This window comes from Anarhichas minor, unplaced genomic scaffold (genome assembly GCF_050575085.1).
Source record: "Anarhichas minor isolate MPS153535 unplaced genomic scaffold, ASM5057508v1 ptg000017l, whole genome shotgun sequence".
Lineage (NCBI taxonomy): Eukaryota > Metazoa > Chordata > Actinopteri > Perciformes > Anarhichadidae > Anarhichas > Anarhichas minor.
In genome coordinates this window covers 1,850,324-1,868,842 of record NW_027466463.1, presented here as the reverse complement: position 1 = coordinate 1,868,842, position 18,519 = coordinate 1,850,324, and the positions used below count along the sequence as shown (strand labels likewise).

The following is an 18,519-nucleotide window of genomic DNA, read 5'->3' as shown; positions in this document are numbered from 1 at the left end:
TAAAAATATCACAGTATAGTAGGACATAAGACTCAAAAAGATAGTAAAATATCATAGTATATCGGCCATAAGACTCAAAAAGATATAAAAATATCATAGTATAGTTGGACATAAGACTCAAAAAGATATAACAATATCATAGTATAGTAGGACATCAGACTCAAAAAAATATAAAAATATCACAGTATAGTAGGACATAAGACTCAAAAAGATATAAAAATATCACAGTATAGTAGGACATAAGACTCAAAAAGATATAACAATATCACAGGATAGTAGGACATAAGACTCAAAAAGATATAACAATATCATAGTATAGTAGGACATAAGACTCAAAAAGATATAAAAATATCACAGTATAGTAGGACATAAGATTCAAAAAGATATAAAAATATCACAGTATTGTAGGACATAAGACTCAAAAAGATAGTAAAATATCATAGTATATCGGCCATAAGACTCAAAAAGATATAAAATTATCATAGTATAGTAGGCCATAAGACTCAAAAGGATATAAAAATATCATAGTATAGTAGGACATAAGACTCAAAAAGATATAAAAATATCACAGTATAGTAGGTCATAAGACTCAAAAAGATATACAAATATAGTATTGTAGGACATAAGACTCAAAAAGATATAAAAATATCACAGTATAGAAGGACATAAGACTCAAAAAGATATTAAAATATAGTATAGTAGGACATAAGACTCAAAAAGATATATAAATATCACAGTGTAGTAGGCCATAAGACTCAAAAAGATATAAAAATATCACAGTGTAGTAGGACATAAGACTCAAAAAGATATAAAAATATCATAGTATAGTAGGCCATGAGACTCAAAAAGATATAAAAATATAATAGTATAGTAGGCCATGAGACTCAAAAAGTTATAAAAATATCACAGTATAGTAGGCCATGAGACTCAAAAAGATATAAAAATATCACAGTATAGTAGGCCATGAGACTCAAAAAGATATAAAAATATAATAGTATAGTAGGCCATGAGACTCAAAAAGATATAAAAATATCACCGTATAGTAGGACATAAGACTCAAAAAGATATACAAATATCATAGTATAGTAGGACATAAGACTCAAAAAGATATAAAAATATCACAGTATAGTAGGACATAAGACTCAAATATATTAAAATATCACAGTATAGTAGGACATAAGACTCAAAAAGATATAAAAATATCACAGTATAGTAGGACATGACTCAAAAAGATATAAAAATATCATCGTATAGTAGGACATAAGACTCAAAAAGATATACAAATATCATAGTATAGTAGGACATAAGACTCAAAAAGATATTAAAATATCACAGTATAGTAGGACATAAGACTCAAAAAGATATAAAAAATATCACAGTATAGTAGGACATAAGACTCAAAAAGATATTAAAATATCACAGTATAGTAGGACATAAGACTCAAAAATCTATTAAAATATCACAGTATAGTAGGACATAAGACTCAAAAAGATATAAAAATATCAGTTTAGTAGGACATAAGACTCAAAAAGATTTAAAAATATCACAGTATAGTAGGCCATGAGACTCAAAAAGATATAAAAATATCACAGTATAGTAGGACATGAGACTCAAAAAGATATAAAAATATCACAGTATAGTAGGACATGAGACTCAAAAAGATATAAAAATATCATCATATAGTAGGACATAAGACTCAAAAAGATATTAAAATATCACAGTATAGTAGGACATAAGACTCAAAAAGATATAAAAAATATCACAGTATAGTAGGACATAAGACTCAAAAAGATATTCAAATATCATAGTACAGTAGGACATAAGACTCAAAAAGATATAAAAATATCACAGTATAGTAGGACATAAGACTCAATAAGATATTAAAATATCATAGTATAGTAGGACATGAGACTCAAAAAGATATAAAAATATCATCGTATAGTAGGACATGAGACTCAAAAAGATATACAAATATCATAGTATAGTAGGACATAAGACTCAAAAAGATATTAAAATATCACAGTATAGTAGGACATAAGACTCAAAAAGATATAAAAAATATCACAGTATAGTAGGACATAAGACTCAAAAAGATATTAAAATATCACAGTATAGTAGGACATAAGACTCAAAAATCTATTCAAATATCACAGTATAGTAGGACATAAGACTCAAAAAGATATAAAAATATCACAGTTTATGAGGACATAAGACTCAAAAAGATTTAAAAATATCACAGTATAGTAGGACATAAGACTCAAAAAGATATAAAAATATCACAGTATAGTAGGACATAAGACTCAAATATATTAAAATATCACAGTATAGTAGGACATAAGACTCAAAAAGATATAAAAATATCACAGTATAGTAGGACATAAGACTCAAAAAGATTTAAATTATCATAGTATAGTAGGCCATAAGACTCAAAAGGATATAAAAATATCATAGTATAGTAGGACATAAGACTCAAAAAGATATAAAAATATCACAGTATAGTAGGTCATAAGACTCAAAAAGATATACAAATATAGTATTGTAGGACATAAGACTCAAAAAGATATAAAAATATCACAGTATAGAAGGACATAAGACTCAAAAAGATACTAAAATATAGTATAGTAGGACATAAGACTCAAAAAGATATATAAATATCACAGTGTAGTAGGCCATAAGACTCAAAAAGATATAAAAATATCACAGTGTAGTAGGACATAAGACTCAAAAAGATATAAAAATATCATAGTATAGTAGGCCATGAGACTCAAAAAGATATAAAAATATAATAGTATAGTAGGCCATGAGACTCAAAAAGATATAAAAATATCACAGTATAGTAGGCCATGAGACTCAAAAAGATATAAAAACATAATAGTATAGTAGGCCATGAGACTCAAAAAGATATAAAAATATCACAGTATAGTAGGACATAAGACTCAAAAAGATATAAAAATATCACAGTATAGTAGGACATAAGACTCAAAAAGATATAAAAATATCATCGTATAGTAGGACATAAGACTCAAAAAGATATACAAATAGCATAGTATAGTAGGACATAAGACTCAAAAAGATATTAAAATATCACAGTATAGTAGGACATAAGACTCAAAAAGATATAAAAAATATCACAGTATAGTAGGACATAAGACTCAAAAAGATATTAAAATATCACAGTATAGTAGGACATAAGACTCAAAAATCTATTAAAATATCACAGTATAGTAGGACATAAGACTCAAAAAGATATACAAATATCACAGTTTAGTAGGACATAAGACTCAAAAAGATTTAAAAATATCACAGTATAGTAGGCCATGAGACTCAAAAAGATATAAAAATATCACAGTATAGTAGGACATGAGACTCAAAAAGATATAAAAATATCACAGTATAGTAGGACATGAGACTCAAAAAGATATAAAAATATCACAGTATAGTAGGACATGAGACTCAAAAAGATATAAAAATATCATCGTATAGTAGGACATAAGACTCAAAAAGATATTAAAATATCACAGTATAGTAGGACATAAGACTCAAAAAGATATAAAATATATCACAGTATAGTAGGACATAAGACTCAAAAAGATATTAAAATATCATAGTATAGTAGGACATAAGACTCAAAAAGATATAAAAATATCACAGTATAGTAGGACATAAGACTCAAAAAGATATTAAAATATCATAGTATAGTAGGACATGAGACTCAAAAAGATATAAAAATATCATCGTATAGTAGGACATGAGACTCAAAAAGATATACAAATATCATAGTATAGTAGGACATAAGACTCAAAAAGATATTAAAATATCACAGTATGGTAGGACATAAGACTCAAAAAGATATAAAAAATATCACAGTATAGTAGGACATAAGACTCAAAAAGATATTAAAATATCACAGTATAGTAGGACATAAGACTCAAAAATCTATTAAAATATCACAGTATAGTAGGACATAAGACTCAAAAAGATATAAAAATATCACAGTTTATTAGGACATAAGACTCAAAAAGATTTAAAAATATCACAGTATAGTAGGACATAAGACTCAAAAAGATATAAAAATATCACAGTTTAGTAGACATAAGACTCAAAAAGATATAAAAATATCAAAGCATAGTAGGACATAAGACTCAAAAAGATATAAAAATATCACAGTATAGTAGACCATAAGACTCAAAAAGATATAAAAATATCACAGTATTGTACACCATAAGACTCAAAAAGATATAAAAATATCATAGTATAGTAGGCCATAAGACTCAAAAAGATATAAAAATATCATAGTATAGTAGGCCATAAGACTCAAAAAGATATAAAAATATCACAGTATAGTAGGCCATAAGACTCAAAAAGATATAAAAATATCATAGTATAGTAGGCCATAAGACTCAAAAAGATATAAAAATATCATAGTATAGCATGCCATAGGAAAAGCCATAAAAATGTCATAATTTAGTATACCATAAAAAATGGAAGTGTAAGTCAAAGAGTCATGAAAAATGTCCTACTAGTAAGTCATAAAATGTCTATACAGAATATAGTATGTCATAACAAATTTCATAAAAATGTCATATCGTACTCCCTCGTCCTGGAAACTTGTTTCCTCACAAAGGTGACGATTGGAAGTAAACCGGGGACTTAGCAGCCACCATGCAGCGCACACTGTGGTTTACTCTCTTGGTTTATTGGACTTTTCCATTTTGTGTGCTGGACCTCACAGAGAATGAGCAAACGTCCGGTTCTCAGACCAGTGGTTTACCTCCCTGAGCTGTCTGATCTGACACACTGCAGGTTTGTAGCATATTTGACTTCTTTAATCACAGTGTTAGACCTTTAAAAGGAACTGCACCACATAGATTGGACTTCTGGTCCTGATACCAACCTTCTACCCGACACGCTTGACTATTGTTTCAAAGCACATGTGACTTCTTTCATTTCGGCGGGTGGACCTGACATTTCACTGCTCCACATGAGGATTCAACCCACAGCCTCAGGAGCTGCTTGGTCACATAATGTCCCCTCAACTGATACACACAAAACCTTTGGAAAAAATAAACAGTTTTAAAGTGTAAAGTCATATTAATAAAATCAATCTGCATATAAAGCTCCTTCATTGTTGATGGAAACAGATTGGACCTTCCTGAAATTTGAGTTTAGATCTCGTCACCTCACATTGTCAAGTATCAGTTGTATCAGCACCTTATCTTTGTGAGCTATTCCTGAAATGTATCATTTATATTTGTTGTTCGTACTACTGAGGAGAAAACTTGGAGATTTATCAAGATTGGTTAGCTTGACATGGGAGGCTTCGATCCTTTCACTTCAGACTTTTAGGCTTCAGCCTCTCTCTCTCTGTGTTACAGTCAGACTGACTAATCCACAATCAGATCCGCAGCCCTGGACAAAGAAAGTACAGACACTGTTGAGATCAGAGTGTTTTATTCTTGTTTTTGGTATTAACTGCTGTTTTTTTGCCGTTGCTTTGAGTAGTTAGCTGTTATCACAATGCATGCTATCGCAGTGAAGTGCCTGGCTAAAGGTCTTTCTAAAGACTGGATGCTGTGCACGACGCTGAAGAAGAAGTCAGGAATTCGGTCAATATTAGCAAATAGCTGATCCACCTGTCCAGGGTGTACCCTGCCTTCGCCCAATGTCAGCTGGGATCGGCTCCAGCGCCCCGCGACCCTGAACAGGATAAGCGGTTTGGATAATGGATGGATGGATGATCACATGCCAAACGGCCAAATTTATAATAATAAATGCTTAACAGAGCTATGTAGATCCAAGTTTCGCTCTAGATGCTTTTCTGCTTCACAAGAACAATTCAGGCAGACCCAGAAGATATTTCTTTCATCCCAATTTCAATGTGTCCGGAAGTCGTTGCATTGCAAGTGGAAGTTCTATTTACCTCCTTTTCTCTTTAAAGAAAAACAGTTTGTTTTTTAGAACTTTAAACAGATAAACAGATTTAAACTTGCAACTTTAATGACTAGAGTTTGAGGGTAGTAAGGCTTTTGTTGATTAGCTCGTTTAGCCTCAGCAGAACAAGTGCAGATGTCCCCTTCTTAGTCAAGCAGTCAGCGAGCTGTTCCCTGGAGGCTGACCACATGATCTGCTGGAGGGTCCCAGAGTGGATGAGCTCCTTGACGCTGCTGATTTCGAGGCAGAGTCTCTTTTCAGTGACAGTTTTGGGTGGACTTGACAGCATCAAGAAGAGAGTGATTGTCTGTTACACACACAATGGGCAAATTGTTCCCTGTGCAATCACCTGTGGTAAGTTCTGAGTAGTGTAGCCAAAAAGACTGCACTGTCAATGCCAAAGTCTCTCCTGCTAAGGTGCTTCAGACAACTCTCCTGATCCTCTTTGACTGCCAGCATATAGGTGAACATCTTCCATTCTCTCCCATAAGCATGACCAGGTGTCCACCTTGAGTGTCTCCGTCTGGAAGGTTTCCCATCGAGGAATCACTGAACCAATTTCAGCGAGTTATCTTTTCCCAAGTGCTGAAACCTCAAGGTCACCTCTTCTGATTTCAGTTTGTTTGCACAGTGTAGAGTGTGAACAGTAGCATGCTTTGTACTTGATGCTAGGATGGATATGTCACACATTATGTCAAGTCTACTCTGCCTTGCTACCCACAATATGTGGCCAATCTTCGACTTTAATATGTCAGTTTCAGTGTCTGTTAGAGGAGCCTCTCGCATGTGTGGCTCTGTTGGGGTCCACAGGAATGGGTTGTAGATTCTTTATGTAGATACTTTGTTGCACTTGTATCTCATCCTCTAAAGCAGTGGTTCTCAAACTTTTTCTGTCACGCCCCACTTTGGAGGAAGAAAAATGTTCATGCCCCACCACCCCAACAAAACTGTAACAAAATGGTCCATGTTGAACTTTTATTGAAATAACAACATTTTGTGACTCCTCCATCTGTGCTTTTTCAAATAATAGAATAAAGAAAATTGCAATCACTTTCAAGTAAACCAGATTGCTCCATCAGAATACAATGTGCAATCACTTTGTTAGAACAATGCAAATAAAGTTATATCTGTGCAAAAAATAACTAATATTTGGCAAAAAATAGCTTATTGTGGCTGCAATTCACCTGTTTTGCACTGAATATCTTTCTAAGATAATAACAATAAACTGCAACCTGTGAAAAACGAAATAAAATGAGTGCAGATATGTGCTCACACATATGCAGCCATATGCTCACACATATCTGGAGCATTTTATTTTAAATATGAGCTTTAAAATGTAGCATTCTAAAAGTAAAATAATAGCTGTGATAATAGCTATGATAATAATAATAGCTGCACGTGGGACTGTTGGGACTGTTAGTACACTGGCTGTGGTCATCACAGTGAACAGTGTGATGAGAGGACACGTGAGCCCTTGTTGCTGTACTTTATATCCTTGGAGCAGAGGCTGCATTTAGCATACCCTGCCTTATCAATGTATTTAAAACACTGTGACAGCGGGAAGCTGTACTCACGTCTGTTTAGACCTCCACCTTTATCCAGGCCCAGCTCCTTCACAGCTCAGCCCTGCGTCAAGCTGCGCTACAGACAGCCTCCTCTCCCTGAAGCTCTTTGACCTCATCATCTCATCAGTATCTGGGCCTCATGAAAGTTATTCTGACCACGAAATCATCTCATTCTACTTTGAGTTAAAAAACAACCTGCCACCAGATGCGCCGGTGTTCTGGTTTAACGTTAACGAGTGACCGCGTGAACACGGGGGGGGGGCTGCATGTTTCATCACGTTACGTTTTTTCCTCCTAAATCGTGATAATGACGAACGTTAACAGTCGACAAAGTTCTGCATGCAGTGGACGTTAATTGAACCCAGCAAGTCTGAACAGTAACGGAACATAACGTAACTTAAACTGTAACGGAGTGAAAGACGCTGGAGACATCTGAACGCTGATTGGCCAAGACTCGACACGTCACAGATGTTCTATTGCGAAGATCACGACATCACATTTTCTCCTCGTCTGACTCCAATCTGAGAAACGCTGGCTGGCCAGTTGACCCCCCCCCCCCCCCCAAAATAACGTTTTTATTTCAAAATAAATAAAGTTATTGAAATAAAAAAATTCTGCATTTCCCCCTGCGCCCCACCTGCAATACCTGCGCGCCCCACTAGAGGGGCGCGCCCCACAGTTTGAGAAACACTGCTCTAAAGAGTGAACCTCCATTCCAATATAGCTGAAGCTGTTGTGCTCTTCATCATCATTTACAATAAGTATGTCTTCTTCAGGATAGCTAGCACATAACTCGACATGCTCAGATGGGACCACTTGAAGATTGTGTACTCGTCTTAAGTCAACAGAACCGGTAGTGCCAGGAATTTCCTCAGGCTCAATGTACTCCAAATTATACCAGTATTACATTACATTACATTACAGTCATTTAGCAGACGCTTTTATCCAAAGCGACTTACAATAAGTGTATTCAACATCGGTTTTCGAGAGAACAACTAGTCACCAGAAGTAATAAGTGCATGTCCCTACCTCAAACAAGCATCTAAGAGCATAAACCAGAGCCAACGTACAGTGCAGAAACAAAGGAATGCAATAAGTGCCACAAGCTAATATAAAAACAATAAGTGCAATAAGCTAGTATGAATACAGTAGATGCTAGGTAAGTGCTAAGCGGAAGGGTAGGCCTTCTTGAAGAGGTGAGTTTTCAGCCTGCGCCTAAAGATGGGCAGTATTAGTATGTTCCTGTAACGGGTTTGTTAAGGACCCAGGAGCAGTACAACAGACACCAGGGATAGTTTGAATCAGAGCTTTATTTTCCTCTGGACACACAACAGGTATAAGAATCACAAGGAAAAAGCGGCAGGATCTCGTGGTCGGGAACAGAAGACTGGGTGAATTACCGGGGCAGAGGCAAGGCGGGGTAGAACTCCTCCGAGGCCGCAGAGTCAGAGTCCACAGCCGGGTGGGTGGAGGGGGTCTGGTGGTAGGGTTCCTTGGGACCGGAGGAGGGGCCTCATAGTCCGCCCCGGGAACCTGCTGGGTGTTCCTGGCAGTCGTCTTGGTCCAAGACGGTTGTTCTGGGTGCTACCGATGAAACCTGGCGATGAGTCGGGGGTCGCAGATGTTACAAGCCGGAACCCATTGCCTCTCCTCCGGACCGTATCCCTCCCAGTCGACCAGGTACTGAAAACCTCGCCCCCAGCAGCAGGAGCGCAGCAGGCGATGAACCGTGTAGACCGGACCTCCTTCAATGACGCGAGGAGGCGGAGCAGCCGGCACCAAGGGACTCTCCCGGACCGGTTTGACCTTGGATACATGGAATGTGGGGTGGATGCGCATGTCTCTGGGGAGCTTGAGCCTTACTGCCGCCAGGTTGATGATCCTCTCAATCTCGAAATGCCCGCTGAATCTTGGGCCCAGCTTCTTGGACTCCACCCACAAGGGTAGGTCCCAGGTTGACAACCACACCCTCTGACCCACCTGGTAGATAGGGGCTGGAGTGCGGTGTCAGTTAGCTGCTGTTTCATAGCGGTCAGCAGACCGGAGCAGGGTTGCTCGGGCCCTTGCCCAGGTCTGGCGGCAGCGGCGGATGAATGTCTGGACAGAAGGGTAGGAAACCTCCTTCTCCAATGCGGGGAACAGAGGTGGCTGGAACCCATAAGCACACTGGAAAGGTGACAAGCCTGTGGCGGAGCTGGTCAGGGTGTTATGAGCGTACTCCATCCACATCAACTGGTGGGACCAGGAGGCAGGATTCTGGGGGACCATGCAGCGGAGGGCTGTTTCCATCTCCTGATTCTTCCTCTCCGTCTGACCGTTGGATTGGGGGTGAAACCCCGAGGACAGACTAACGGTGGCCCCCAGCAGAGCGTAGAATTCCCTCCAGAAGATGGAGGTGAACTGAGGACCTCGATCGGAGACCACATTGACTGGAATCCCATGCAAGCGGAAGATATGCAGGGAGATGAGTTTTGCCGTCTCCTTAGCAGATGGGAGTTTAGGTAGAGGAATAAAATGGTCCAGTTTACTAAATCTGTCGACCACTGTCAGAATGGCGGTGTGGCCCTCAGATGGTGGTAGTCCGGTGACAAAGTCCAGGGAGATGTGGGACCACGGACGATGAGGCACTTGGAGAAGCTGCAGGAGGCCGGCCGGAGCCTGGTGGGAAGGTTTATGTTGATTGCACACTGGGCAGGCGTTGATGAATTCCCGGGTGTCCTCGTTGAGTGAGACCCACCAGAAGCGCTGCCGCAGGACGTCCTGGGTCCTCTGGATGCCCGGGTGGCAGGTGAGTCTAGAGAAGTGTGGCCACTGGAGGATGTTGGACCGAAGGGCCTGAGGGACAAACAGGAGGGCATGTGCTGGGACTGGCTTGACCCCTAGTCGCGGCCCTCACTGATTCCTCAATCTCCCAGGTGAGGATGGCTACTTGGCAGGAGGCAGGAAGGATGGACAAGGAGCCAGAGGTTGGTTCTTCCTCCCCCTGGAACTGACGGGAAAGGGCATCAGGCTTGACATTGCGGGACCAGGGGCGATAGGAGAGCGTGAAGTGGAACCGTGTGAAGAATAACGACCACCTGGCCTGTGCGGATGTACTCAAGGTTCTTATGGTCGGTCCAAACCAGGAATGGGAGCTTGGTCCCCTCCAACCAATGACGCCACTCCTTCAGGGCCAGCTTCACTGCTAGTAGTTCTCGGTTACCAATGTCATAGTTTCTCTCGGCGGGGAAAGCCGACGCAAGAAAAAGGCGCAGGGATGGAGCTTTTGGTCGGTGACCGAGCACTGAGACAGCACACCCCCAACCCCTATGTTGGAGGCATCCACCTCCACCACAAATTGTCTGTCCGGCTCCGGGACTTGGAGGATGGGTGCTGAGGTGAACCTGGACAGGTTCTGGAAGGCCTCTTCGGCTGAAGAAGTCCATAGGAAAGGAATCTTGGAGGAGGTGAGGGCAGTGAGTAGAGAAGCGACAGCGCTGTAATTCCTGATGAACCTCTTATAGAAATTGGGGAACCCCAGGAAACATTCAAGTTGCTTGCGGGAGTTTGGGACAGCCCAGGTAGTGACGGCAGCAACTTTAGCAGCGTCCATCTGAATGCTGCCCTGGGAAACGATATATCCCAGGAATGAAACCGTGGGAAAGTGAAACTCGCATTTCTCTGCCTTCACAAACAGGGAGTTCTCCACTAGGTGTTGAAGCACGGATTGGACGTGGTGCACATGTTCCTCTTGGTTCTTGGAGAAGATCAAGATGTCGTCGAGGTAGACGAATATGTGCCCGTCAAACATGTCCCGGAGCACGTTGTTGACCAGGGCCTGGAAGATAGCGGGGGCGTTGGTTAAGCCGAAAGGCATCACAAGGTACTCGTAATGTCCCTTAGGTTTGTTGAATGCCATCTTCCACTCATCCCCCTCTCTGATCCGGACCAGGTGATAGGCGTTGCGGAGATCGAGCTTGGAGAAGATGGTGGCTCCTTGAATTAACTCGAAAGCCAGCAAGGGGTACCGGTTTTTAACCGTGATCTCATTTAAGCCCCAGTAGTCGATGCAGGGTCTGAGAGTCTTGTCTTTTTTCTCCACGAAGAAAAACCCAGCCCCTGCAGGAGAGGACGAGGGGCGTATGAGACCGGAAGCCAGGGAGTTGTTAATATATTTGTCCATCGCCTCTCTTTCAGGAGCAGACAAGGAATAAAGGCGCCCCTTAGGTAGGAACGTACCAGGATGGAGGTCGATGGCACAATCATAAGGACGGTGGGGAGGCTGAAACATGGCCTTAGATTTGTTGAAAACCTCCTTAAAGTCCAAGTATTCAGCGGGAACACCCGTAAGATCAGGCGTGAAATTGGTGAGCGAGGCACCTCGTGGTACGGCGGCTTGCTTCAGGCAGACTAGATGACAGGACTGGCTCCAACCCCGAAAAGCCCCCGTAGTCCAGTCGATGTGAGGATTGTGTCGACGCAGCCAGAGGTATCCCAGAATGAGGGGGGTGCGAGGGGTTTGCAAGATGTGGAAGCTGATGGTCTCGTGGTGGTTGTCGGACAGCAGCATGTGGACCGGAACGGTTTGGTGCGTCACTGTCCCCAGAAGATGACCGTCCAGGGCGCTGGCTGGAACAGACTGGGGAAGAGGTATCTGGTCGATCCCCAACTGTGTAACGAGTTCCTCGTCCATAATGGACGCGTCTGCTCCAGAGTCCTGGAAGGTGGAAATAGTATGGGAGCCCCCGGTTAGTAGTAGCTGGGCGTGGAAAAGTGGTCGTTGACAGACGGAGGGTCGGAAACTGCTCGGCTCACCAGTACTTCCCCTTGCATGGGGTCATTCTCTTGAAGAAGCCGCTGAGTCGGCGTGTACTCCGGAGCTGTAGCACGAGGAAAGCGAGAAGGTTGCCCCTGGCTTGACTGTTCCCGACGCCTTGCCGGCCACCTGACCTGGATGCGGCGATCCAATCTGGTGGTTATCTCGATAAGTCCATCCAGAGATGTGGGTAGCTCGAACGAGATGAGTTTGTCCTTGATGTAATCTGCTAGACCGAGCAAATGCGCGTCACACTGGGCGTCCCTGTTCCACGAACTTAATCGTGCCTTGGTCCGGAAATCAATGGCATAATCTGTGACAGATTATGCCCTGCTGCAGAGGCCCTGCTGAAGCCTCATTAGCCCTCCGGTGACGTCCGGTCCCATGGACACCACTCCGAAAACCTTGCGTAGTTTGTCGGAGAAGGACTGGAAGGAAGCACAGGCAGGAGTACGACGATCCCATTCCACCCTTCCCCACAGGCAAGCTCTCCCCATCAGGTGATTGATGGTAAACGCCACCCTGGCGTCTTCTAACGTGAAGGTGCGGGGCTGCAACGCAAACAGGATGGAACAGTTCATCAGGAATGCGTTGCAACCCTCAGGATCCCCAGCGTAACGTTCCGGCTCCCCCACCCGGGGCTCCGAGACCGCCATAGAATGTGCTGGATCAATTCCAGAGTGGATCGAAGCAGGTGACGGCGACCACGTTGCGTTGGTCTGAGCTGTGGCTGCCTTGAGTTGCTGTACTTAGACTTCCAAGTAGTGGATGTCCCACAGTGTCACATTACAGAAGAATCCTGTTGAACTTGATCTTGAATTAGTTTGATTATTGAACTGTAAATATGGATTGAAGAGGTTTAAACTGTGATTAGTTCAGTTGATATTCCAACAGTGCTAACCCTAGACTAACCTTCTATTTCTATTGTGAAGTCTGAAGAAGAGCTTTGCAAAAGTTAATTTAAAGTGGCAGGCAGTCAATTTATCCTTTTAACAGATTAAAACAAATCTTTGTAATAAACTGTCATTTGGACTGTATATTAAATACAGAACTTTAAATACATTTAATTCAGATCTAGTTTACTGTACTTATCATTGATGCTAGGTAAAAGGTGGTAATTTGCCTGTATGTATTGTTTTTGTTCATTGTAGGAAGACTAAATATTTTTTTCCCCATCAGAGCAGAAAGGCTCTGGAGAGACGTTTATGGCGGCGTACTTGATCTCTTCTACACCATCTTTACCAACCTTGAGAGAGAAGGCCTTCTCAATCCTGACAACGAAATGCATCTCTATGCTCTGTACCCCACATACAGAGACACCTTCAGTTTGTCCAGCATGGCTGGAACTGCCACCGGCTACGCACTGAGGGAAACCAGTCCCCGCTGCAACTGTGGACTCTCCATGAACATGAGGCACAGCAGGACCCAATGCAGTCATTTTATTTTTACTATGACCTTACTTTCCTACATGGGACAATGTCAACATGAACCCCACTGTATCTAACATTACACGACATTTTTATATTATAAATAATGTAGGGAAGGTCCATTCCAAAGTGTATCAGAAGCATAATGTAACTAATAGAGAGGCCTGTAAATGTGGATTATTTTTATTCTGCATATCATGGGCACTTTCAAAACTTCAATAAGGTGTTGCTAAAATGTTGTGATCGAACAAGGAGCAGTGTTTTAGAGAGATGATTGTACATCGTATAGTAATTCATCATCTCTCTTTCTGATGCCATAGCTCTTCATGGCATGTTCATCCAGAATCGAAGGAAATGATAAAACAAGTGATGTTTCAAACACGGTTCTAAAAAAATGAATAACTGACTGAAAATGACTCACAGTTCTGTAGACATGTTGACTATAATAAGTTACACATTACTTTTGGCTGAACAGACCCTTTAATCTCAACTATTTTCACTGCAGGTTGACTGGACTGGACCGTGTGGTCATCGCCGGCCTGGTGTTGTGGTCCCTGAAGTTCAGCTGGAACGCTCACTAACTGACCAGGAAGTTGAAAGTCTACCAGACCCTGATGGCCCCGTCCAATGTGTTGAATGTCTTTGTACTTAATATCAGAAATGCTGCAGTAAATGCCTGCGTCACAAGCTGATGATAGTAAACTATGACGTAAAGAAGCCGGTGCTCTGATGAAGCATAGTTCTGAAACCAGTGTTGAATCGCATTCTTATTTACTAAACTCCTCTTTGTTTCACATGGCTAAAAAGATGAACACTAAAGTAAGAAGAATGGTGATGACAGCACTGACAGTATATATATATTCTTTTAATACAACGAATAAAGAACAGCAACAACTTGTCTTGAGGTTCTTCCAAGGACCTGCAAAACATTTGCATTAAGCAGCCTTACTAATCTTTAACTAACAGCCTAATTAGCATTAATTAATAAACTCATCAACATCTGTCTGTGTATGTCACAAAAAAGACAAAATGTGAAAGACAAAATTTTGTCCGACATCAGAACTTCAACTCTGATTAGTCGGTGTGGTTTGTATGATCTGTAAAGTACAGATCACAATACTCACAGCACGGAGGAGCAGTTTGTCCAGCAGCCATCACCTGATCTCAGATGTGACTGCAGGCAGATCCCAGGACAGTGCCAAGTCATTGATTGTTCTTTTCTGTTGTACCCTCCAGCTAATAATGACAATTAGAATTAGAATAGATTAGAATTCCTGATTTCTCAAGACTTGCATAATATTCAGATTTGATACAACAAATAGAGATATGACAACTTGTCAATAACTATCAATCACACTGGTCTCAAACCACATGCCAAATAATGTCATTTTTATCACTTTTTTATCCGTCATAATTACGTGTTTTAAAGAAATGTACTTACGTTTATGGTTTTAATATTGCTTTAGCACTCCCTGCTGGTTTAAATATGTAAATGATGTGATTGTGGTATTATAAATATCTGAAAAAAAATTCTGACATCAGATATTCCTTTTATTGTCCTTGGCCTGAATTTTTATCATTAAAATCTTACTGCAAAAATGTATTGTACCACTTTGACTGTCTCACGGATATCAGGGTCAGCACAGTCCTTAAAACCTCTTTAAGACTGGCCCTATTTTTAGGCCTCTGGTCGAAAATTGCATACCCATACTAAAGAGAGTGTATTTCTGCAACTACAAGGTCTATTTTAATAATTTTTTGATTGTATAATACAGGTAACACTTGGAAGATGTGCTGATATGTGTAAATATTGTGTATATGTTACTGGTTAATAACATATTTTCACATATGGCACAGCTCAAATTGAAAAAGTTGCAGTTTCGCCTGAAAAAAAGCACTTGTGTCTAAAATATTACTTGAAATAAGGCCTAAAAATGTTAATGGCATAGCCAAAGTCATAGTACAACAGGTTTTACAGTCTCTAAACTGATTTGACTTTGATTGAGTAAAGCAGGCCAGCATAAACCAAGCAAAGGCATGCAAAATTCTCATTTTTGGAAGCAGCAGTTGCATTGCCGTATTCTAATTGTATATACTATATAACGAAATATTAACTATATATTCACTTTTCTTATCACTGAGTGTTCAATAATCCTAATAAATCAGTTTGATACCATTTTGAATAATTTTGAGCAGTTATGATGTGTCATATCTGTCATTCATAACAATAACTGGCTCATAATGTGTGTCTATGTGACACTGGTAAGGCCTGTGATCGGCCGATTTACAAGTGTGAGACCATTTTAGATGTGGGATAGTCCAACGGGAGCCATGTGGGGGTGTTTGAGAATCTCCGTTTCTCTTTACTGACTAAAAATCGCAAAATGCAGGGCAAACCCCCCTCTCTACATGGATTGGTCCACCTCACAGAATCGGCTGCCATTTTGCCATTCATTCCGCCCGCGCATTGATACCAGTCACAGTCATGCAACACAGGATGGAGGACACATGAGCGTCGAAATCCGTTGGAATAAATCCATTTTACATCGCCAAAACCGTCAAAACGTAAGTTTTTTTACCCAATTTATTTTCTCGTGACCAGTGGCTGATGTTGGCATGTATACCCATAACTTTTGAACGGTTTGAAAGAGAGTAATTTCGACGCCGCTGCTCGTTTCCGGGTCGAATCACGAGCCTGCTAGATGTGCTCATCCGCCATCTGCGATCCGTGCTTCGTGATGAGAGATCATATAAAGAGCACAGTTCGTCGATTTTTGGCCAAAATTGTGGCAAATCTTCTAGATATCTTCCAGATATGATCTTAGTTCATGTATAATTGTGTTTTGCAGTGTGTAAAATGGCTCCCATGGTTGTTTCGCCCAGAATCTCTTTGTTACACAGGTATTATTTTTTTTTTTTTAAATTATTTTATTCCTTTCGCAAAAGTGAATTGTACACATGTACACCACCCCCCGCCCCCCTCTAGCCCCCTTTAAAGGGGGCTCTCGTGTACAAGAAGTTTTAATATCTATCAGGGCTTCTTCTGGGGATCCACCAAAGAGCACATGCAGGATAGCTGGGCTGAGTCCTCCAAGGCATGGCCCACTATGGACGAATGAACGACCAATCATTCCGCCAGCAACAACAAAGAAGTCACTCTCCAAAAAGGTACCACCAAGTGGAGGGAATCAGATGATCTTGTTCCCCCACAAAAAGAAGAGTTCCTCCTGGTACTTCAATTAAACGAGAAACGTGAAAGAACATCGATAGTGCAGAATGTGAAGGACATATATATTCAAACTTTCATACAGAATTAGTAAGGAAATATCAATCAGCCACTGAATACTTTGGGTGATCCTGTAGAAACCTACAGGGCCACAGCAGCTGTTCTTTAAGGTTTTAGGTATTCTCTGGGTAAGTAGAGACTGATCTGTGGTCAGCCTGGAACTGGTGCAAACCAAACACAGAGCCTGATAGCTGACAACCGGCCAGCAGCCGAAGTGAATATTCACTTACCAAAATTCATCTCAAAACCATACTGAGGTTTGGACGTGATGCTTGCAAAGAAATGGCGAGTCACGCCATCACCGATTGCTGGATCTCCTGGAAAAGCAAAATACACAGAACAGACATCAGTTAAATGAATATATGATCATTTTTATCTTTAGTTTTGTGTGTGTAACCAATTTACCCTTGAGTGTGCATGCCAAGGGGCAAGCCCACTCAACATTAGCCCTCTTATAAAAAGAAAGGACTGCCCTGTCCTCTGCACTGTCCTCAAGATCCATGGTAAGATGTAATGACTTTCCTGTTGTAATGCTGGCTTAAAATGTCTTCTTTGAATCTCTTTGCTGCCTCACTGGGATTTGAAAGAATTTTCCATTGTGGAAAGCCGATGCCTTGCATGGACATGTCGAGTCTGCCGGCTGGTTAGACTGTACGAGGAAGACTCCAGACTAAGGAACCATTATGATGCTCATCCCTATTTTAAGGGAACTTCAGCCACTATTCAAAACAAACTTTTGGATTGCATGTACAATGCTTACAAGGACGAGGTTGCTCAACAGATAACAAATGTACTTTTCGTTGCTGGCGATGAGTCAGCTATTTGATGTTGAGAGATCTTTAACATTGTCCTTTGGTGGTTCTATATATTGGTAAGATATGTCGTCAGATCTTCATTGTGGGATTTTAGGTGGTATTATTAGCCTGGTATTTTGTCAGCACTGCTGGTGGTGATACAATTGTCACAGCAGGCGCTGTTTCAGCACTCTCACTCACACGCAGTTGTGAGAATATGGTTCAGTGTGATATATCTATGCTATGGATTGCATCATCAAATGTTCTTATATGAACATTGTGTGGCCCCACCAAAATGTTACTGAAAATAAGTTTAAATAAAAGAACACATTTCTCCATCAACTGTAGTCAAGGAGATAACCCCCACCCACTTTGATAACAAATGTTGTCAGCACTGGTGGTTGGTTACCCACAGTGCTCCTTTATTTTGAAAGGAGTCAGTGGATCAGGCATCTGTCTAGGACACCGCTATCTATCCACCCAGAGGTGGCCAAACCTTTATGGTTGAGGGCCATTTACAGAAGAATATTGCTTCCTTCACAGGCTGGTGGGTAGATGGCAGAATAACGGCAGAGACAGACTGTACAATGAGAGTACAAGATTCAGACTGATATCAGGGTCATATTCATTAGACCTGAGTCTGCATGGAGGTTTTATTATTATAACTTTAAAGGGCTTCCGATGAGCTTTATATTTCCATTGCCTACTCCGTGACAAGTAG

At 40.8% G+C, this 18,519-nt stretch overlaps 1 long non-coding RNA gene across 1 annotated transcript; it reads right to left on the bottom strand.

Moving 5' to 3' along the window:
• Window positions 1-13,000: 13,000 nt before the first annotated feature.
• Window positions 13,001-17,907, bottom strand: LOC142951396 (uncharacterized). Its single transcript, XR_012954569.1, has 3 exons — window positions 17,235-17,907; window positions 14,843-14,954; window positions 13,001-13,127 (listed from the first exon to the last, which is right to left on the bottom strand). It is a non-coding gene; the product is annotated as an uncharacterized LOC142951396 (long non-coding RNA).
• Window positions 17,908-18,519: the final 612 nt, after the last annotated feature.